Below are 25,004 nucleotides of genomic sequence, written 5' to 3'. Positions count from 1 at the left end.
CAAGGTTGTATTTCAAATATTAAGGGATTTTTTTTAAAGTATATTCAATTTCAAGTATAAGGAAAACAAACATTGATGCCAATTATTAGTATTATAAAACACATTAAAAGTGTATGGTTATTGGTTTATTTTCTTTGGAAAGTAAATGTCCTTAATATAATTTACTGCATTAGGCAAGTATTATCTTACCATCATTTAGAACAACTAATGTTGGGGAAAATGAAGGGAATTAGAGGAAAGATTTCCAGAAAAAAACATTAATCCTGTCCCCCCCCCCCCCCCCCGCTCCTATCTTCTTCCCCCCACATTCACAAACTGGCTGAGTATTAGACATATATTTATCATGTATCTTACATTGTTTGACAATAATAAAAATATTTGATTAATAAAAATTGACTAGTCAGGGATCTGATTGCATATCTCAAATATTGTCTACTTATTCAACTAGAAACTTAATTTGCTAAATAATTAATTCATAAAATAGTTTTGAACCAGCTCTAGAATATAATAAGCAAAATAGGCAAATTGTGGTTTGAAATTCTTGTTCCATAAATTACTTACTTAAAATATCAAAAATAATAATCAGAACTAATCAGAATAGCTGATACATGCTGTGGCCTACCTATGAGGCAAGCAACAACTTGTAAGTATTTTTTGGATAAGTGACAAGGTTTCTAGTGTATTCTGTATGGTTTCTGCTCATCTTTCTTTCCTAGTACAGAAGTCCCTGACTGAGATGCATATGTATATGATTTCTCCCTAATCAGATGAATTTCTGGAAAATGAGGAGTAGGCTTAAATTGCTGGAAGTGCCACATGTGACATCTCACTCTCTGCAAGTGATCACATAGGTGTTGAATAAGTGAAAGCCACATGGTGCTTACCAGGAATGTGTTTCAGGGAATGAGAAGTATTTTCCTGTTGCCACGCTCTGGGAAAGACTAATGTTTTGCTGTTCCATCCTCTATAAGTACTACCATCTCCTGTCAAATAAACAGGCCAGCAGGACATTTTGGTAAGCTGTATCAAAAGCTTCAGAGAAGTCAAATTATATGACTACTGTGATATGGCTTCTGTCTGAAACGAACATACGGGGTATACAGTGGTAAGTATTCAAACTATTTCTTCCAGGCAAAAAATGATGAGTCCAGTAGAAACTTCTACAACTTCAGATGAGGTAAAAGTGGCCCCTGGTAGAGTTTCTACTGGAGAAATGAATATTTGTACAGTTACCTCTCCAGTAGAAGCCACCATGCTGGCATCCCAGCATGCATTACTCTGCCCTCTACCTCTGTGACTTGGCTGGACTCCCCTGCTCTGGATGAGCACAAAGCAAACCCCTCCCCATCAGCCTCAGGGACAGCAAAGCCTAGCCCTTCACAGCCCTAGGGCTGTGCAGCTGTTAATCTCCCCCAACCCTGAGCAGGTGTGGGGAAGTGACCTGTCAGCACTGGATCCCCAACCCACCAGCACCCCCGCTGTATCTGACCCAGCCTCACCTGATTCCCAGAGACCCCAGACCTTAAACTGTTCCTGAAGCTCCTCACCCCCCATACCTCAGGGACCCAGACCCTATACCCTGCCTTGTTCCTTGAGCCCCTTGACCCACCCATACCAAACTCTGCAGACTCCATCCTTGCCATTCCCTAAGCCCCCTGACCCACCCACACCAGGGACCTGATCTCCACAGATCCTCAAGACTGTTCCTTGACTCCCCTGACCCACCCCTGCCATGAACTTTGACTCTAGCCCTGCTATTCCCCAGACTTCCTCCCTCTCCCACACAGACTTGCACCATACCCGAAAAACTTATTCTATGGGGGAGGGAAAGGAGAGGAGGGGAGTAGATCCTGCAGATCCAGGTCCTCTGGGGACTGAACCTAGGTAGTTTGGGTTCAGGAGGGGGCAGGTTATGGCTGACCTGGGTCCAGTCATGGAGAATTTAGATTCCAGCCACTCATACTCAGACTTGGCAGCACCCAATCTTGACCTGGCAGCACCCAAGCCAGCAGCACCTGACCCCAATCAGGCTTACCCAACTTGTATTGAACTGGGTCCATAAGCTGGTGCCAGAGGGGTAGGGACCCATTGTGGACTACTGAAGGGGAAATTGAGACGCTTGAAAAGACAGTAGACATGCTCTGGCCTCCTGTTTGAAAACCAGACAGCTGTGAAGAAGAAAGAAAGGGAAGGATTAAGTATTGTGGGAAGCATGGGAGTGGTTGACTAGGATGGCCAGCCAACCAGTCCTAACCCATGCCTCAGCTGTTGTTAGCCATTTCCAGACAGACAGGGGAACCTGCGAAGTATGCTGGAATGCATGCACTGTGGCCTAGTGGGTAGGTACAGTCAGCAGTGCAGGCTGCCTGCAGAGTACTCAACTGTACCCTATAATTAGGGTACCATACATCCTGGTTTGCCTGGGACAGTCCCAGATTTCAGAGGCCAGTTCCAGCCAGTTGGTGAAAATTAAAATGAGCATCTCAGGTGAGGGGTGCAGGGTGGGGATGCACAGAGTGGCATGAGCTGTGAAATAGGGAGTCCTACCTTACAGCAGAATTGCCCTAAAATAGGGTGGAGGGAAGCAGTGTTCCATATGGTCACCCTACTTTTCATACTTAAACAGTGCTCTACTAGTAAGTTTTTCTACCAGGAGGACACAACCAATAGAGTTCTCTTATATGTTTTGAACATTTGTATCCACCCTGAATTTTATTACCAGTTGCCTAACAAATAGTCATTTTCCTCTTTTTTTTTAAAGTGTGTGTGGTGATGGGAGGGGAAGCATTTATTATAGATTATCTCTCTCTCCTCTCTGCCAATCCTGCCTTGATAAAGTTACTAATGTAAGTCCCCTTACCGTATGTTACTGTATGATATTGGCCCAGTGCTTAGACTACAAGGATAGTACTAGACATGGAATCAGCAGGTGCCCTGGAAGAACTTACAAACACAGAAACAGGATCCACAATAGTGATTTTATGCAATGGCAGTAAATATGGAGTATTTCATCGGTAGACACAGATAATAGTATCATCAGTGAACATAATGGAACAGTATTCTGTGCACTCTTTTACTTTTTTTTGTCTAGAAAAAACATGTATGAAGGGTTACCATAACCAAACCGGCAAAAGTCTCAGAGAGAACTTTAGTAATTCTGTTATTTTTCCTCATATCCACTTCATGAACTGAACCCAAGTCTGACAGCTCCTTTCCTGCATTTGAATGCTCTCAGACAATTATAGCCCAGCTTTGCTCTCAAATTGATGAGTGCAATGCTCCTTGAGTTTAATGGGCGACGCATAATTATTTCTGAATTAGGCCTGGACCTGTAATAATGGGGAGCTCAAGTGTTGTACAACAGCTGTTGTATGAATAGAAACAGTATTGTGAAAAGAGTATTCAACTATTATAAAAAATTGATAATACCAAATATTAATTAAGAAATCTCTGAAAGTTTACACTTGTCTGTAGTCATGAATGGCTGGCTGTAACATATGGCAGAGTATTTCCCTACATAGATCCTGCCTCATGAACCTCAATAAATTAGTCATCTTAACACCTCTTATAAGCCAGGGAGCATTTTTTTTACTCATTTTATAAATTGAGAAGTAAGGCCTAGAGAGATTAAATGACTTAGCTCAAAATTAATCAGATATCTTTGGCAGAGCAGGGAAATGAAAACACAGAGCATGAATCTCGGTCTTGTGCCACAATGTCAAGTCTATCCTTCCTTTTACTTGCTGCCTTCTGAATTCATCCAGTTGTAGTAATGAACCCAATATGCTATAGCTCCTCTTCTCGACAAGAACTTGACTTAGACTACAGAGTTCTCTCTTCCATCCTGTGTAAAGAGAATGTAGAAAAGGAGATTTTGGTTCATTCATTACTAAGCAATGGAGATGTTAGAACATGGAAATGATGGTAGTTCACTGTAGCTTGCCTCTCTGACTGCATTTTTACTACTTATTCACATGAAAGAATGTTTGCCAAGTATTCTGAAAGATACAAAAGGGTTCTGTTTTCTATGTTTTTTATCAAGGTACACCAAATGGATAAATTATAAACTCAGCATTGAGAGAGAGACATCTTGTGGTAATCCAAACAAGCTCTTTAAATTCCCATTTCAATTTTCATTTCAACTCTTCATTTCAATGTTTTCAACATTTCAACTTACTGCATTGGGCTTGTCATGCAAATCTCCTTTTGAAAAAACAAACAAGAAAACCCCAAACATTTGTATAAAACTTACTTGGAAACTAAAGATTGGAACACCATGTTGTTATACCTGCAGACAAACACATATGTTTGAATGTAAATAAAATGGCTGTGTAAACTGTAGCTAATTTGAATGTGCTTTTTGGTATATAAATGGGTCAAATTACTATAAATAGCTGGATCTCCATCCATTTTAACAGAGCAGTCCCCAATTCATACAAGCAGTGCTGATTTTTCTCTAATCTGTAGTCCATCCTTGTGAACATTCTGCAATACCTGCATAATTACAGTTAAACAGAGATGTCCGAAATGTACAGAGACCAGAATTTTATATTTGATGTTCATTTTGCTGCTATTTTATGCAAAGGTCCAATAATGCATTATCATGGACATAATACTAGAACCTGCTGAAATGACTCAATCTGGGGTGATGGTGGTACTCATCAAGGTATGGTCATGGATGTTTATAAGGAGGCTGAACAGAGAGAGCTGTCTCATCCTTGGGGTTCAGTCTAATACTCCAGACAGCAGGATATGGTGATTTTCATTTAACTGCCCAACATCTCCCAAACACTTGCCCGTGAGCAAGGAGAGTTATCACAACAGACAAAGAAATACTTTGCACCTTATATGATTATATGCCTGTTCCAATGCTCAGTAGCCATGGATATAAAATAATAGAGGGGTAAATTAAATCTAAACAGTCACAAGAACTGATGCTCTTCTCGAGTATGAAGTGAGCTACTATAAGTAGCATGATTCAGGAAAGTTAAAATGGGAGACAAGTTGTACATTTTTGATAAGCATAAGTAAAATACCAAATGGAATACCAAAGGATGCACTAAAACTTCATCACTTGGGGTTTTAAAACCAAAAATGGATGTCTATCTTAAAGTTATAGTCTTGTGCAATAACAAATCACTGTATTAGATGGCTGAAATGATATTCTTTCACTGTGAAATCTCTACAGTTAGTGGAATGCAGGATATCAGGCTAAATTGTCAAGGAGGCCTCTTTCAGCATTAAAATCTTACAGTCTTTAATGGGACAGCACACAGTGATAAGCTGTATATCTGGTCATATAAAACTGCAAAATCAGTTAAAAATTTGTGGATTACATGTAGTATAGAAACAATATGCAAAAGACACATATGTACCATTTCTTAAACCCCAGTCTCTGCACTCTGTCATTAGTTTTCTTGAATTAGGATCTTCTACAGTTCCACAGCAAAAAATAAATAAATAAATAAGTACATTGTAGTTTCTCAGGCTTTGTGTTGAACAAAACTCTTAAAATCTGGCACACCTCTTAAAATTGGATTATCTCTTGCAGCAGATATAGTAAAGCCACATAGGCAAAAATGCTAAAAATAGTTCTTTAATAATCAATGCTTTTATTTGTATTATCCATATCTTGCTCATTGGCTTGACTAATCAAGAGCACCATAAGGCTATGAACAATGTTTCTTTAGTTAACAACAAAGATTTATTTATAAAGATATACTTTTAAATAGTTGGCAAATCACTTAGTGTCCTCTGTCTCTGCTCCTCGTCTATAAAGTAGGAAAATATTTTCTAACTTCAAAAAGATGTAGGAATCAATCCTTTAATGGTTATGAGGTGCTTGGATACTCTTATACTTAAGGATATATAAGTACCTAAATAGATACTAATGCATCTGGGGTAACACTAATATAAATTAGGAGCCCAAGTTTGCATATGCCTATTGAAGAGTTTGAACTCATCTTAAAGAAGAATCTAAAAAGAATCATCATCTTTCATATTTTTATTTTGTCTAAAATGTATAAGTTCTATTTTCCTCTTGCCATCCATATATGTCATTTTATTTACTGATAAATCATTTAAATCCTCAAATGAGGCATGCAGATTTCATCAGTGCAGCATAAGTATTTATAAATTGTTGTCCTAGATATCTATGCAATCTGTTATGAAATAAATGATGATTTTTTTTCCATGGAAATCAAAAGCCTCAATCAGAAAATCCAACCAGCAATGCCCATGGGTATTTCTAAATTCCAATTCTAGTTAGCATAATTATTGATCAAGAAATTTAATATCATGTATGTCTTTTTTTTAAGGGATGAAAGGCAACGCTTTCCCTGAATGTCATTGATCAAATTGTTTCCCCTTACATTTTACTACACCAAAAAAATGCATGTTGCAAAATAGCATGTTTGAGGATAACACTATTTAATGTTCTTTGCCATAAAATGCCTTCAGTTTTCTTTAAAAGGATATCCTTTCAGATCCTTTCAGTTACCTTCTCCCCCTTTCTGTGTCCATTTCCCAAATAAATTAGCCAAATCAGATTTTACTGGTAAAATTGTTGGCAGAGATGCAATGTTTGCATGGATTCATAAATTCATAGATGTTAGGGTCGGAAGGGACCTCAATAGATCATCGAGTCTGACCCCCTGCATAGGCAGGAAAGAGTGCTGGGTCTAGATGACCCCAGCTAGATGCATATCCAACCTCCTCTTGAAGACCCCCAGGGTAGGGGAGAGCACCACCTCCCTTGGGAGCCCGTTCCAGACCTTGGCCACTCGAACTGTGAAGAAGTTCTTCCTAATGTCCAATCTAAATCTGCTCTCTGCTAGCTTGTGGCCACTATTTCTTGTAACCCCCGGGGGTGCCTTGGTGAATAAATACTCACCAATTCCCTTCTGTGCCCCCGTGATGAACTTATAGGCAGCCACAAGGTCACCTCTCAACCTTCTCTTGCGGAGGCTGAAAAGGTCCAGGTTCTCTAGTCTCTCCTCGTAGGGCTTGGTCTGCAAGCCCTTAACCATACAAGTGGCCCTTCTCTGGACCCTCTCCAGGTTAATCGCATCCCTCTTGAAGTGCGGTGCCCAGAATTGCACGCAGTACTCCAAAATTGCACGCAGTACTCCAATATTTGTGGATATTTGTGGATACATTGTGCTTACTGACGTTATACTTAGAGTAACCTAAGTAGGGTTAGGTTGATGTAAGCGCCAAATGGCAAATGTGTTCCGGGAGTTTACATCAGGCAAAAAATGGCTTGCTAGATCTACTTAGTTCACTTGTGGAGGTACGTTATATAGATCAGGATAACCTGTGCTCAATGTAACCGAACAAGTGTATACATTCTGACTAACTATAGACTTTCAGGGGCATTAGGGGGAGAATAAACCAGTTCATGATGGCCACCCAATATCAGGTAAGTCAAGATGGGGGGACTAGTGGAGTGATTGAGGGGCAGGATGGGGGTTTGGGGGTCTGCCAGGAGTGGGGAAGGCAGGCACAATATGTGGGTAGGGTGGGGGAGGGCAGGTATGACCCATGAGGGGTGGGGAGGCAGATGCGACATGTAGATGGGGTGAAGAGGGCAGGCATGACTTGCGGAAGCAATTGGGGGGATGAGAGGCAGGGGCAGGTGTGAACTGCAGGATGTTACTGGGGTCCAGGAGGGTTTGGCGAGATCAGGAGGGCTCATGGAGTATGCAGGGAGGGGGTTTAGGGGACCAAGGGTAATTTTTAGCCCTCCATCCCCCTAGCAAACATATATCCCCATCCTTCCTGCCTCTGCCTGCCATTGGACTAACTTGCTTGGCTCCAGGAATGGTGAATGCTGATAAAAGTGGCAGCATTTAGAGTGGCTTGTGAGATGCTGAATGGTCAGGGTGAGTGAGGGGCTGGGGGGACAAAAAATTAGCCTGGTGCAGGGTGGGGGGGTATGAAAAGTGCAGCCCAGAGCTGGCATCAGCAGATGGGTTTTCCCAACCCTGGGGTGGCACAGGGAAAGTGTACTAAAATTCCATGTACTGGTTTCACCCAAATTGAATAAGTTTGATACCAGTTTTTTTCTTGAACTAGGTTTAGCAATTTTTAAACCAATTTGTATTCATGGAACTTCTGTACAGTTCCAGATTTAGTGTCATTTCTGGTCACTGAGATTGGGTCTGTAAGTGGAAGGTCAACACCAGAATAAGCTAAGTTTAAATCAAGTGGCCATTTTGAACCCAATGTAATGTCCCTGAATGTCGGTAGTTAGCCACTGAGTGCAGCCACTTGCCCCAACCCCAGGCCTGTGCTTTTCCTACCCCTGCCCTCACTGGGCTATTTTTAGTTCTCAAAACTTCCATCCCTGGACTGATAACCCCCCAGCAGACCTGCCAGCCCCCTTCTCCCACCCCCCAATCCAACCAAACTTTCTACCAGTGACTAAGTAGCCTCCCCCCCATTATGCACACCCCTTCCCATATCCCAATTTACTTAGATTGTGTCCCTGACATGGCTCCCAGCACTGGTAAACGTGGATACAGGTAGAACTCAATCTGTGGTCACATGGCTTAAAGCCACACAATCATAGATCAGGTCCTGGGAATACACCTAGGTATATGCCCATAGAGACTGAGGTGCTTTACTATGCCTTTAAGTACACCACTCATTAAAAATCCCAATAGGAGATGGGGGAGGGTTGTAGCTAAAGAGGTTTTAATGCATGTGGCACCTGACTAAGTATATGTCAAAACTGCAGTCACATACCTGGCTAGGTTCATACTAGGGACTCTGCCTGGGCTACAAAGCTAACCTGAAAATACTTAGACAATTAATCCATGCTGATTTGCATGCTACTACAATTGCAATATCAGACCTGGTTACTTGAAAGCTAACTCAGCTATGTTTGCACTGCAGTGTAGTCAAAACAGACTGTATTGGCTTACCCTAACTTACAGCACCCTCTGCAACATTGCTTACATTCTCCACAGCTGGCTTTGTGATTCTGTCTCCAGTATGTCTCTCTCTCTCTCTCTCTCTCTCTCTCTCTCTCTCCAAGAGCTTGCAACAACTGTTTCAAATGGCATCTCTACTGTCATTTTCAGGAAGTCTGCCCAAGGAAATCCTTGTCCTGACTGGAACTAAGTGGTTTATAAATTCATAGATGTTAGGGTCGGAAGGGACCTCAATAGATCATCGAGTCCGACCCCCTGCATAAGCAGGAAAGAGTGCTGGGTCTAGATGACCCCAGCTAGATACTCATCTAACCTCCTCTTGAAGACGCCCAGGGTAGGGGAGAGCACCACCTCCCTTGGGAGCCTGTTCATACCTTGGCCACTCGAACTGTGAAGAAGTTCTTCCTAATGTCCAATCTAAATCTGCTCTCTGCTAGCTTGTGGCCATTATTTCTTGTAACCCCCGGGGGCTCCTTGGTGAATAAATACTCACCAATTCCCTTCTGTGCCCCCGTGATGAACTTATAGGCAGCCACAAGGTCGCCTCTCAACCTTCTCTTGCGGAGGCTGAAAAGGTCCAGTTTCTCTAGTCTCTCCTCGTAGGGCTTGGTCTGCAGGCCCTTGACCATACGAGTGGCCCTTCTCTGGACCCTCTCCAGGTTATTCGCATCCGTCTTGAAGTGTGGCGCCCAGAATTGCACGCAGTACTCCAACTACGGTCTGACCAGTGCCCGACAGAGGGGAAGCATCACCTCCTTGGACCTATTTGTCATGCATCTGCTGATGCATGATAAAGTGCCATTGGCTTTTCTGATGGCTTCGTCACACTGCCGACTCATGTTCATCTTGGAGTCCACTAGGACTCCAAAATCCCTTTCCACTTCCGTGCCACCCAGCAGGTCATTTCCTAGGCTGTAGGTGTGCTGGACATTTTTCCTCCCTAGGTGCAGCACTTTGCATTTCTCCTTGTTGAACTGCATCCTGTTGTTTTCTGCCCACTTGTCCAACCTATCCAGGTCTGCCTGCAGCTGTTCCCTGCCCTCCGGCATGTCCACATCTCCCCATAGCTTTGTGTCATCTGCAAACTTGGACAGAGTACATTTCACTCCCTCGTCCAAGTCACTGATGAAGACATTAAAGAGTATCGGTCCAAGGACCGAGCCCTGCGGGACCCCACTGCCCACACCCTTCCAGGTCAAAACCGACCCATCTACCACGACTCTCTGGGTGCAACCCTCCAGCCAATTTGCCACCCACCGGACTGTGTAGTCATCCAAGTCACAGCCTCTTAACTTGTTCACCAGTATGGGGTGAGATACCATATCGAAGGCCTTCCTGAAGTCTAAGTATACGACATCCACCCCTCCTCCTGTGTCCAGGCGTTTCGTAACCTGGTCATAAAAAGAGACTAGATTGGTCAGGCACGATCTGCCTGCCACGAACCCGTGCTGTTTTCCCCTCAGCATAATTTGTCCTGCTGGGCTCTCACAAATTTGCGCCTTGATAATTTTTTCAAAGACTTTGCCAAGGATGGAGGTGAGACTGACTGACCTATAGTTGCCCGGGTCCTCCTTCCTCCCCTTCTTGAAAATGGGGACCACATTGGTCCTTTTCCAGTCTTCCGGGACTTGGCCTGTGCGCCACGAGCGTTCAAATATTCCCACCAGTGGCTCTGCAATGATGTCGGCCAGTGCCTTCAGCACCCTCTGATGGAGCTCATCTGGGCCTGCCAACTTAAGTGACTTAGAGAGGTTTAGGGCCTCTCTATGTCACTGTTGCCCTTTTATGCAGCATAAAAGATCGTCAGAGCATAGTGAGAATCCTACAGAATATATATTTAAGCCCCAATATCACATTGAATATTTTGTAGACCCACCCATGCACTAATGTAAAGACCTACTGAATTTCATCGGTCTCAATGGAGGGGCAATTCACCTTTGTGGTTCTCAGTATAGGATTAGGAAATAATTTATATTTGTATTAGAATTTTTTGTCCTTTCAATAATGGGAAAGAAACAGTATTAAATTATTCATCTATCCATTCACAGTTGAATCACCTAGTTCAAAGTTGAACTATTTAGGAAGATTCCATGAAGTAAAAAAAATTAAAATACATTCATCATGTAAATACAGTGAATGAACAAATTCATGGAATTGTGATCTACTTATGAATATTACACGAAAAGAAAAAAACACAGGAATTTTCTGAAAAGAATTATTTATTGCAAATTATTTTTGAATGTTGATTAGTCATATATAGTATGTAATTTGAGATTTGTAAATAAATGATTTTGAATTCTTAGATTATTAGGTCTTGAAGGTTAAGCCATATGACACTGAAACATAATTTTTCCCTGATTTATAATCAGATTTCTGAATTGACCTATGACCTTACTGTCATGTAGTGTTAATGAACTGCATACAAGTTGCATATAGAGCCAAATGACTAGGCAGTACTTAACAGATTCACTATATTTTATATTTTACCACTTATCTTTTTTAAAATTGTTTTCTGTAAGAGTTAGGACCAACCAGATTGTAACTGGGTTTGGTATCTACCAGGTAGGCATTTCAACTTCTAAATGTTAGGGACTTATCCTTCCAAGTGGAATTTAAAACCCAGTGGTTGGCATCCTCTTAAGGCTGTGGACCAGACTGACCCAGTTCAGGTCAGAGGCAGGATGGTGGGCACTTGAACCCAGCTGCCACTATCACTTTTCCCCATGGCAGCTGGCACTGCCACTGCCAACTGCCAGCACATTTCCCTGCAGGACTGTGAGTGGGAGACTGCTGTCAGAGCCTCCCACCACTGAAACTCCATGGCTGCAGCCTGGATCACATGGCTCTGGGCAGGGAGGGGGTTGCCAGAGCCTACAATAAGCAGCAAGTGTAGAGACCTGGGCATCTTAGAAAGCAATCTAAAAACCTGTATATTGAGAGGTTGGAAATACTATGCATGGGTATGCAAGAACAAGTGTCCCTCTCTACAGCCTAAGTGTTTGAGTAAGGACAGCAAGGGAAGGAACCTTCATTCAGTCAGGATACAGAACCCAGAACCATACCTGAGGCTATTACACCATTACGCAAGTTCTCTCGCATACCTCCCCAGAGATGTCTTATGTACCCCCAGGGGTACACATACCACAGTTTGGGAGGCCCTGGTTTAAAATTTCCAGCTGGGAGTATTAGTCTTTGATTAGTGTTCTTTGCACTGTTCATGCTATCTGCTTTAATGTGTAATGGGAGAAAAATGTTGAGGAGGTGTCCCCAAGCAGAAGTTACATTGGTTAGAAAGATCCTTAAGGATTTTGTTCTTTATATCAGAATAAGTTATGGCTTTGTTCATAATTTTTCTTTCTCTGTTTCTTAAACTCTATTCCTGTACTCTTTGAATTATTTAAAGTTTCAGATGTTTAGGAACAAAAATCTCTACTAGTTACACAAAGAGGTCAGAAGAAGCATATAATTACTGCTGAGTTAATTGCCGGGTGCTACAGTACCTACAGATATCTAATATTCAACTCCAGTGCTATCACAATAGTGGACTATTAATGAAAACCCAGTGACAGATAAAAGATCACTACTTGAACAGCTAGACTTTTTGAATACATCACTCTACTTTTAGTACTTCTGTGAACTACCTCTTTCATTTAGTAAGTATTTATATCCTATGAAAATGATCATTGTTATTCTTAAACCTTGTGAATAACAGAGTTTTAAAGACATTCTAATGAGATAAACAATTGCACATCCAGAAATAAAAGCAGTGTTTAGACATTGTGATGTCTTCTGGTAAAATAGAGATTATATTATCTATCCTCTAAAACCAATACTAGTGGACAAAAAATATTCCCATAACAAAGGTATATTGTGTAGTTAAATGAGGCTCTTTGGATTACAGATTGAAAGTCTGATTTCCCCCCCTTTAATCCCTCTAACTAAATAAATGAACATGAATTGTTTTGTGTGAAGTCTTTAGAAAAAGGTAAGTTTTCCTTTTTCATTAGATTTTAGGAGTTCATTGATTAAGAGTTCATTAGATAAATGAATAGTGAGGTGTGATAATTTGTAAAATCAGTAGAGTTTCCTTTTGGAAACATTTCATGATATTTATTGGTACTTCATAATGCACAAATGCCTTGTTGAAATTTGATAAACTCTACTAAGGGCTGGACTTTTTCTTATTTTGGGAGATTCATTTTAAAGTTAATCCATTTCTTGCATCTGGTTTATGTAAATCAGTGGGGTTTGAAACTCCACATATTGAATCAAAAGGAATTTTAAAAGCCTGCAGTAGCAAGCTGTGGACTTCCTGAAGTTCATAGGCCTGATTTTCTTTTTCCCTTTACCTCGTATAATAATATGCACCCAGCAAAGAGGATATAAAATGTTACTAATCTGGCTACACTTGGTACTACTGTAAATGACTAAACAAATTGCAAGGCAATGGAGAATCAAGCCTTTTACATGTTTGTCAGATACATAGATTTCAAGCACTGTTCTCTGGAGGTTCTATAAATGACTGCTTTCAAAACTTATTGTGGGGGAGTAAGAGAGATTTCTAAGCGTTGAAAACATTCCTGTGGCAGCTAAATATAGCTGCTGTATAGATTCTGATGGAACTTGCAACTATTAAGAGGCATTTTTTGAAGAAGGTAGAAGACCAATGGAGAGAGTAGTCATTAGTTAGTTTCCCAAATGCATTATATTTGGCGGACCTGCATTTACATTTTAAAGAGAAAAATCCCTTTGAGAAAATTATTTTTCTGTGGATAAGGAACAAACAAGATTGCTAAAAAAATCAAGGTTAAGGTTGCATTTAAACATTGGGAACACTTTAGGTCCGGTGCGAGCAATTATTTTGGATGGAGGGTTGCTTAACCAGTTTTAGTGAGCTGTTGTGGACCATATGCTTAGCTACACAGAGACTTCTGGCTGGGACTGGAGGTGGGAGGGTCAGGGGTGGGGTGAAGCTGGGCCGGTCTTGCTGCTGTGAATGGCCTGGCAGGCTTGATCTGGCCTGCAGGCCATATTTTGCCCACCCCTGCTTTAGGTTTTGATTTGACACAGCAAAGTCCCTGTACATGTGTTTTACCTACAATACTTCCATGGGATCAGATTCACGTTTGCTGGGTACTATGCTCATAGTACCCAGGTATAGGAAATAGTTCTGTTGAACAGGGCTTTTTTTAAAATTTTTTTTAAGGCATATCTTGATTTACACACAGACCCAAACAAAGCCCTAAAAGTTACCTTTTATAGTACTTTACTAATGTGAGACAACAGCTTTTAAAATGCTTTTACACACTTGTAGTCAGTTTTCAAAGTTTATGATTTATTTTTCACTCAATACCATGAATGTGATTTATTGCCTGTTTCACAGAAGGAATGAAACTGAAATTGCTGAAGGCAGTTGTGGGAGAACCAGAGAGTGAGCATCTAACAATTGATTTCAGTATATAGGGAAGCCTTGCAGGTCATACTAGAAAAGTCTAACTTTGCATATATAAACCCTTGAATGGGAAAAATACCACACTAACACAAAGAGATTAAGTTTTATGACTTTAAGTTCCAGGCTGTGGTGAAAATAGAATAGGTATTTTATGCTGGATAAATCTGGGCCTGGACTAAAACTCACTAAGTTTACCAGGAGTCCTTACATTTACTTTAGTGTGTTTTCATTCCAGCCCTGTATACCTCAACTGAATTTAAACTTTGTGCAATGTGATTTCATAGAGTCAGATCCAGTTTAAATAGGTACATGAAGAATTCTTAGAGGAATACTTTTTTCTGTAAAACGGTCAGCGTGATTGTCTCTGTGCCATCCCTTTAACCTGTCTGATAGGGCCTGCACTAAGTAAAACTCATCCATGTCTTAACATCCAGTACATGGACTTCAGCTAAGTTACCCTTGATTTACCCAAGTTCAAGTAGTTCCTTCGTCTGGAAGACCATGGAAAATATTAAAGACCAAATTCAAGTTCCTTTCAGAATTCAGCCTGTCGGCTATCTGTGGCTGACTTTGCCAGGGGGTGGATATTTAACATGACTTAGGGATATAGTACTAACTCTCTACATTCTTGCAGTAGGGATGAAACAACATAGCTAGCGAACCACACTAAGGTCCATCTCTGATCTGGTCCCATCCACATTACAAATAATAATTTAAAAAATAAAAAAAAGGAACTGGTAGACATGGCATGCAAAGAGGCCCTTACCAATTACTAGCAGCATAATGGGAAGGACTTTGCTACAGTTTTGAGAATAATATTGACTTGGCCTGGAGGTATTTATGTACTATGTCATTCACCTTCTCGAATTTGGAGAATTTCTAAGTTCAGTGTCTTGAGCCAGAAATATTTTTTTTTCTTTCCTTTTTTTGGAAAATTTTAAATGCCATATTAAAACTTGCAAAATTAGTAGTTTAAATTGTGAACCAGATGTCTGGGTCACATTAAAAAGATTTTGAAAGAAATGTACTATGTTTACATCTAGCACAATTGTAATTAAATAGTTATTATAGATACCTTAAATAAATATTTGTCTGTACAAATACTGGATTTTTGTTCAGGCCCCTTAATATATTTGCAGGCATAAATTAGCTACATGTAATTGTCTGTGTGTAAATAGAAGCACATTTGTTTGAATGTCTCAGTCTTAGAAAGTGACTTGCTCTGTTTCTTTAAGTGGTGTTTTGCTTCTATACCTGGTTGTCTGTCTTATGAGGCTCCTGTGCCTTATAATACCATGATAAATTACGGCCCTTGCTGATTATCCATGGTCATCTGGCCCCATAGTCATTGTAATGACACCAATGAAAGATCACATTTCTTCTTACTGTGTCCCTATAATGAAACCTTACTCTGCTCTTGGCAAAAATCTCACTATAAATTGTTATATTTAGTTATGTTTACAATACTACCTCCACTGAGCCACTAGCAGATATAGAGCTAAACTATATTTAATTTTACTGAAAACATTTCCAACCTCAAGCAGCATTTAAAAAAAAAGAAAAAGTATTTTGCATTGTTGTAATACAAATTGCTTTTTATTTAGCATCCGCTGTTTTTGTGCAGCTTTATACAACCTCCCTCTAGAACTTTTATGTAGCAGAGTAGTAATGTTGCTTGTTTGAAGACATCATTCTTATTTGTTGAATGAAAATGAAAATCAGTTTATGATGATAACAAAAGCTATCATAAGGCAAGTGGTTATGTTGTTGTAAACTATGTGTGCGGTGTGGCTCTGCTCCAAAACTTGATTCTGTAATATTTGATTAGCAGTGGCATTTTAAGCTCATCTCAAAATGATTTCCACAAGAAATCTGCTCAGTCCATAAGTAATGAGAATAGTCTTTCAACTGCAGAACTGCATGTGGTTCAGACCGAGACTGGAATTATAAATTAAAAAAAAAACAACAAACCTCTCTCTTTTGTGCATCATCACCATTAAGAAAGATTCTGTACAACATATGCTGTCCTCAGTTACAAATGCACCATACCACTGTTTTCCAGTTCTTGCATTTTACACCCTCTGGACTCAGTTATAATCCAGTATGGTTGCCCTGGGTGAAACCGACTGTAGACCTGGGAGTGGAATTTAGTTAACAAGGTGGTGAATGATGACTGAGTAAGAATAAAATACAGTCTATTTTCTTGTGATGGTGTTGGCTCTGCAGAAATGATAGGAGTAAAACACATTAAAAATATTTGGCCACAAAAGGTAGTAGACACGATTGAGTACTTCCATGTAGTCCTGACTCAGGTTTAGGTTGTACTCTGTACTCTGTGTACAAATATAACAGGAAAAATGAATGAGCTAATTTATGTGTGTAAGAGCCATTTTGCAGTCATCTTTTAGGATAGAAACAGATATCCTTTGTAAAACAGAAATATCTATAGTAAAGTATAATACAAGTTGACAAGTATGAAAACCCATATTTTCTTGCATGCCATGTGCCACCAAATAACATACTCCCCTAGCAGAAAAAAATGATTTTTCCAAAGTCATGGCCTAGAGAGAGTTTTCATAGAGAGGCAGTGCTGCAAGATGGCTGCCAGCTTCTTTCTTGAGTGGCAAGGAGGAGAAATGATGTCCAATATTAACCCTTTCATAGCCAAAGTTTGAAACTGGCCAAAGTTTGGCAGCTCATCTGGCTGCTCAGCCACAAAGTCTTGCCAATTGGAAAGTGGCTGTGAAATGATTATATAGGAATTCCTCTCTCATTCTTGCTGACTGAAGGAGAAGCTGGCAGCCATCTTGCAGCAGTGTCTCCATGCTTCCATTCCTCCATGCTTCCATACTTCTGTTCCAGTTGCGGTATGAGGAAAGGACCTAGCTTTTCTGCTTAAGATGTTCACTGAAATTTTGGAAGTTTGATTTTTTTGGGGAAAAGTGTGTGGTATACAAGTAATACAGTGTGATGTATGAATGTATTAATTTGCATCGCAAATCACAAACGGAAACAAATCCTATTGAAAACCTTGTATTGTAATGCAGGTGAATGTTACATGCAACACAATATACTTAGTGACACAAGTCTGCATAGTGTATGTGTGCGTGTTAATAGTTAATATAGACATTTCTTTTAGAATATGGTTTTGAAGGCAGTTTAAAAAAACTCATTTGTTCTAGTTTAACTGTTAGAAAAGTCTTAAGTAATTAGAACTGTGAGCAGGTGTGAATTGATTTTCAGCTTCCTTCCTATAGTATAAACTTGCAGTTCAGAATGTGATTGTGATAACTAAAAGCCCAACTATCCTCATTCTTTTGCAAATGAGCCATCTTTTAAGGTTCTTCAGAAAATTAGATCAGTATTTAGAAATGCAGGTGTGTGAGCAATTTGCTGGTCCTGTGAATATGTTAGTGTCCTCAATCTCATTCGCTATATACAATTGTTTATACTCTTCATTGGTAATACAGACTCCCAGCCAAGTCTCATGTCTTGTAAATCAAAATGAGAGACTGGGTTGTGAATTAGTGGTTCCTATTTTATCAAGAATGATCCTTTGTATTGTGTGTTGGGGGGGTTGCCTTCCCCTGTAGTGGGAATATTTACTCACATACTACCATATTTACTCACATACTACATGTAGCTTTCCCCACAAAATTACCCCCGCTAAAATTGGTGTGTGTGTCTTAAGCAGAGAAGCTGATTTACTGCTCAGAAAGGAATAAACCTGCCTTGATTCCTACTCCAGCTTTGATTCCTGTCTATAGTAGCCATGGCATTTCTATTTAGGCAGGAGTCAATTTACTTAATGGCTCATTGTTCTTCACTCTACAGGCGTTAATGTTCATCTTTCCTTTTCAATCGTCTTAATGCTCAACTTATCAAGCTAACCATTCTTCTAGCAATTTTGCTGTCTTTATTTTTGTTCTCTTTTCTCCTATTTCACAGCCTTGCAGAATGTCTTTAATTTTTTTCAAAATAATTTCAAGATCCATTCATGGAGAACAGCCTCTAGCAGAAGCCAGAGTTTTAGTTTTTGGTTAATCAAGAAAGGGAGGGAGAGTAAACTGAAGACCAGGATTTAGCCATAACTCTGGAAAAAAAATCTTTTTTTTTCCTTTGTTCTGTATCTTCCAATATAAAGTGCATGTCTTATTTGAATGCAAGTAGTGTATGAGAAAATACAGTAGATTGTTGGGAAACACTGAGCCCAACACCCCATAAAATCATGGTAAGCTAGCCTAAATGATGGAATGAGAGAAGTCTTTGTCAACTAAGCATCTGTGTGAGGAAAGGTAGAAGTAGAGTGTAACTTGAAAAATCATCAGGGACTTTATGCAGAAGTGTGGAAGAGTAGAGTGAACAGGGAAATACCAGGGAAGCTAATGCAAAACTTATATGTAGAGGGAGCCACTTAAGGGAGATATGATTCCACTCTATTAGCCAGTATATTACATACTCTCTTAATTAAGTAATGCTCATCTGAAGTCCCAGTTAGAATATGATATTTGTATCTGGTATAATGGTATGTCAAGTGGAGAGAGAACCAATTACCAAAACAAAAGCTTAAAATGAGATTTATGTAACTAAGGAGCCAGACTTATGGTCTCTTTTTTCCTAGTGGCTGGCATGAATATAAGCGAAGAACTTCTACATATTCATGCTAATGTACATCCTTCTTTAGTTCCAGTGGTATAAACTTGTGCTTCTGAAGGTCCTGGGTTCTCTTTCTGGTAAGCTATGTGACAGGGTAGGCTATGAAAATCAGATGAGAAAACTCCCATTACTTCAGTGGAATAATGGTTTCACTTAGGGCATGAATCTGTCCCCCTTTTCCATGTAATTCACATAATTAAATTAGTATTTGTTTTTTTACTTTTGTCTTCTTTCCAGTTTTGAATATATAAAAACGATTGCCAACAAAAATAAGGTATATACTATTTTGATACTGTTCAATTACTTCCCAAGCATAAAAGTCTTTGCTGTCCCTCTTGTGAAGCATCAGTCCATTTAGTATATTTAGCCTGTGATAGTATTTCTTTATAAACCATAGGTGGCCTTCACCAGTCCTAAATAGCTGCTTGCATTCTGCTACTGAAAAGACAAAACTACATCTCTTAAATTATTTTTTCTCTTTGTTTTCCTCTAAAGAAAACAATATGTGACAATTTTTGTACTAGAACATTTCATACTTCTCATTTTAGATGAGTTTCTTATATCTCTGTGGTAATCCATATAATGTATAACAGTAACATTTTACCCATGTTTTTATGTGTGTGCCTCTATCCCTCCCCAAAACACATAAATAAGGCCATTTTTTTTCCTAGCTAGTCAAAAATACATCTAGAGTTGTGTTCTAAAATGGTACACAGTCTCCTTTCCCCTGTGGTGATTTATTACTTTATCGTGTGGTTTCTCTTTACCTCAGTACATTCCTTTGGGGAAAAGATAAAAACAAAAAAGTAAGATCAATAAGCAGATGCATTCAGAAATTTTGACTAAAATATGATAGCACAATATCTGAGCAGTGCCATAAAATTTGAAATATATAGACTCTTTGCTAAAGTAAAATACAATAAAGTTCCAAATGTATTTAAAGGTAATTGTTATATAAATTAGTGTTTAAACATACACAAATATTTTTATAGAAGAAATATTGATTACGTACTATTATTTAGATAATGCTATGGAAATACTTGACTATTTAAAAAAATCATTAACAAAATTTAAACACAAGTTGTTGTATACATTTTAAACGAAGAGAAAGTCTCTTAATATGTTCACCATATCAAAAATATGTTGATATAGATGAATTAGGAGAAAAGTTATACAATTAATACTTGCATGATTACAAAAGTCAAATAAGTCATAATTTTTATTAAATTTAAGTGTACATTGATAACAGAAATACCTTAAAATGAATTTATATTCATAATACTAATGTTACAAAAAGTCATGAGCAGTGTATTATTTTTTAATGTAAGGATTAATAGCATAGACATAGTAACATATAATAATTCAAGCATAGGGCATGAGCGGATTGTGGCATCAATGTGCTAGGCTCTGTATAGAAATTCATTGTGTCAGACCCTGTTCTGTATTACATATTATACCAGTTCTACTATGCTTGAGTAGGGTAGAAAAGGAGATCTGAAGTGGGGAAAGAATCTAATGGAAGTATGAATATTTTCAAATGTTTTTGATTTAAATTTGTCATCTTAACATCCATGACCAAAGAGAACATATCATTTAAATTATATTTATCTTTTTTTTAACTTTGGGCTAATACATTTGTATTTCCACACAGGTACAGTATATCTAATCTACAACTGTGAAACAGTTTTCATGTACATTTTCAGTAAAGATTTTTTCTTATTTATCCTGAAATGATTGTCAGCAAGCCCTTAGGCCTTCTGACACAACCACCCAAATACCAGCTTGCAAGATCTGGTCAGCACCCCACAGCACATAGAATGGATAGTTCAACTTGTGCTCATAGTGTTTCCTTTTGTTTTTTAGCTTTATATTTATACTAGTGTGCCCATGGGTGGATGCAGGATTTAGCAAAGGTGGTGGGTTGGGGAGCGGTGCAGAAGCAACCACCCTCAGGGGCTGCTGAACCCCAGCTCCTAGCCTTCCCCCCCACAACTCACCAGTGTGAGCAGACCACAGTGCAGGAGCCTCTGCAGATGTTTTCAAAGTCCCCAAAGGAGGTAGAAATCCCTCCTTCCGCTAATGCTCAGAGGCACATCTCTTTCCCCCACTTTCCCACCTACTGCTATAGTTTTCCCCAGTTTCATGTGGTGGGAAAACTTCAAAGCTGTTCCTGACCATTCCAGCTGGGCAACAAAGGGGCTGTGTTTAGCTGGGAACAATGACAGTGGTAACAGCAGAGATGGGCGGGGGGTAGATTCCCCCACCCTGCCCAGTCCCCCTGAAGTAACCACAGGAAGGGGAAAACCTCCTACCCATTGCCTCTGCTGCTATAACTGTTCCCAGATAAGCCCATTGCCATGCATCCTGGATGGAGTAGACAGGAGCAACTTTGAAGCTTCCTTTCCCCTGGGACAGCAGGGAATGCAGTAGAAGTGGACAGGGCACAAGGAAGGGGATGTGCCTCTGAACAGGGAGGGAAAGGAGGGGGATCTTTACATGCATGGGGGTTATCCAGTCGAAAAGGAGGCTGCAGCCACGCCATTGAACACCCCCTGAATTCACCCCTGAGTGCTCCCAGTCCCAACTGTTGCTCTAATTCTAATTTGCTCCTCATCTTACACTAGACAGAGCTTACCCATTAGTTAAAGGGATAAACCCTTTTTTTCTGAATTTTATCATAAGCAAGAGAGTCAAAGCAAAGGTGACCTTTAAGAACTGAATGATAATTATGCCTGACAGCTGTTCCTCACATTGTGGCTAGGGACAGAAATAACACATAAACTGGTATAAGTGATTGGAAACCACTTCAGATCTGTAACACAACAGAAGTTCAGTGCACATAAACTGCTTTCAAAATGGCTGAAACCAGTTCAAGATAAACATGGATGGATACCAAACTTAACTGATTTAGGTTAAATAAGTTTATTTAACTTCTGTCCCAGACCCTCTCCAGATTCAAGTTAACCTAGTCCCCCAGCATCCTAGAATGCTTTGCATCTCCCCCACAAACTTCCCCTCTAGTGTGGCCAGCTAGCCTTGACCCAAGCTGTCTGCTCCAATCGAGCAGGGAGGCATGCACTAGCATCCACCAGCTTCTGGCCTGGGCCACTGCAGGAATCAAAAGTGAGTGTCTGTTCACTTGCTTATTAGTTCAGTCTACACAGTTTAGACTAACCTGCAAAGATTGAATTGATTTAGCCTCAGGCTTTACTTAGCCTAACAATGAAGAATGCCCAGATAATCAGGACTTTCTTGCAATGGATAATGAGTCACAAATTGGGTCACCCTAGGTTTTTTGTGGTCTTAGAAGATGGATGTACAGCTTACAGTTGTCACAACCCAAAGTTGTGATTTTTTGTTTGTGTGTGTGCTTCGGCACTGCTAAATTATTTCCCGCCATTTTTGTCGCTTTCTTTGCACGGTAGAGGTCTCTGCTGCTAGAGAGAGCTCTGGTGCAACGGGGAATTTCCCGCCAAAATTACAGCTTCTTTGCAGTGTGCATTCCTTTTGCATCGTAGTGATGCTCGCCACAAAGAAGTTCCCGCCATTTGTATTAGGGTCCACGCCATGTTATTGGCCGACTCCTAATTTAGGCACACGTGGCGGCTAGCGATTGGCTTGCTAGCCGTACATAAGGCTTGGGTAGTTTCCGCCCAAGCTGGAGGAGGGAGGAGAGAGAGATATTCTGTGTGAAGATCTCCAAGCTCTGTGGACCCTTGCGGATCCGGCGCACCTCCCCTAAGCAGGCAGAGAGAGGCAATAGAGCCGAGCCTATGGAGCTTTCACTTCTCGCCTCTCCCCATCGCCGAGCGCAATCCTAGACGTATCCCTTTCCTATAATTTTGGACCCCACAGAGCCTAGCAAACTCCGGGGAAAACGTATCGGAACTGCGGAGCCTGAATAGCTCCGGGGAAACTTTTCGATTTCAACTTAACCGGACCCACGGAGCCTAGCAAACTCCGTGGGAGCAATCGTTTTGTCAGAGTCCTCCAACGAGGGTTCAGGTGGGAGCTGTGCCTGGAAACTTATCCAGCCTACACCGATACCATCTTTGGGTGTAAGTAAACAATCTTTTCAGTCAACCGTTACACCTCCGTGACTAATTCTAACTCGCATGCACAAAACCATCCCGCAGTTTCTCCCACCCCGCATGTCCGGGCTGACGGCCACAGCCCGCGTGCACCGGAGACGGATCAGGTACAACCCCGGTTCACCCCCGGCTTCCCCATGGCGGCCAGAATGGGATCGGAATCACCGCCGCGCATGGCGATGAGGGCGGGCTCGGGGCCCGGCCTGCACAACAGTTTCAGGGGGAATGTGGAGATTTTGTATTTAAAAAGGCTCTGTGTTCATTGTCAGAGATTCTGTTAAGAATTGGCTAAAAGAGCTTCTGTTCCTATCTGGGAGAAAGAAATGTGAGATTACTCTGGGCTTTTAACAGTGCCCTCAAGTAGGAACTGGACTGTATTAGGATGGCAGCCATAAAGAAGATTTTCAAAAACTCTGGCTCAAAGAAAAATACTGTTTCCATTGTAAAATGTCTAATTAAATATAAATTAAATAAATAAATAAATAAAATTATGGGAGTCAATCTAGGCCCTGAATCAATCTAGACTGTGTAGACTTCTGTATTCCTACAGTCAGAAGCAGACTGGCCAAGTTAGTCAATGATACCAAACTTTGGGGTAAAGCATCCACACCTGAGGACAGGGGAGTAATCCAGGCTGACCTTAACAGGCTCAAGAAATGGGCAGACAAGAACCTGATGGTGTTTAACACTGAAAAATGCAAGGTTCTCTACCTTGGGAGGAAAAACCTGCAGTGTGACTATAGGTTTGGCAGTGCTACGCTGACTAGCACTAAGAACGAGAGCAACTTGGGGGTCAGGATTGACCACAAGATGAACATGAGCCTTCAATGTGATGTTGCAGCCAGTAAAGTGAGTAAAACGCTGGCTTGCATCCATAGATGCTTCTCAAGCAAATCCCAGGACGTCTTTCTCCCATTGTACTCGGCCTTGGTGAGGCCGTAGCTGGAATACTGCATCCAGTTTTGGGTTCCACAATTCAAAAAGGATGTGGAGAAGCTTGAGAGAGTGCAGAGGAGAGCCACGCACATGGTTGGAGGTCAGGAAAACCTTATGACAAGAGGCTGAGAGCAATGGGACTTTTCAGCCTGGAAAAGTGCAGGCTCAGGGGTGACCTGATGACCACCTATAAGTTTATAAGGGGTGTTCACCAGGACTATGGGGAACGTTTGTTCATCAGAGCACCCCAAGGGATTAAAAGGTTGGACAGTTATAAACTCCTGCAAGATCATTTCAGGCTGGACATAATGAAGAACTTCTTTACTGTCCGAGCCCCCAAGGTCTGGAATGGCCTGCCGCTGGAGGTGGTTCAAGCACCTACTTTGAACACCTTCATGAGAAACCTGGATGTTTTTCTTGCTGGGATCCTAAGACCCAGATCTTTTGTTTTAGCTAGAGGTGCAAAATATGAAGTTACCTAAAATGGTGGCAAACAGATCAGTTAACAAAGTCAACTGCAGATTCAGGAAATTTGGCTTTTTCTTGAGCTGGCAAGTCTGTAATGTAGGTGCCTCATCTATAAAATCAGGAAAATAATTCCATTCTTCACACAGGAAACATGTATTCCCTAATGCTTTTGAGAAGCTCAAAGTAATGGAAGCCATAAAATGTGGAGATAGTTAAACTTATCTATCTCAGGACAAGTCCCAGTCATTTAAGACAAAATAATGTAGTAGAGGCTACAAAATGGAATGGAATCCTGGAAAAGAAATATCAGAGCAAAGGGAGTGGGTTGAGTTATCAGACGAAAAATGACTTGATGATTGGAAGAAGTGGTGGTTCTCAGTCTCTAGAATGATTTGTATATCAAAATCAGCTGCATCTTCCCAAGTGGGGAAAGTCTGTGTAGGGCGTCAGATTTCAGGCAATCAG

This window comes from Alligator mississippiensis, chromosome 1 (genome assembly GCF_030867095.1).
Source record: "Alligator mississippiensis isolate rAllMis1 chromosome 1, rAllMis1, whole genome shotgun sequence".
Taxonomy (NCBI): domain Eukaryota; kingdom Metazoa; phylum Chordata; order Crocodylia; family Alligatoridae; genus Alligator; species Alligator mississippiensis.
Note: the sequence above shows the minus strand (reverse complement) of the source record.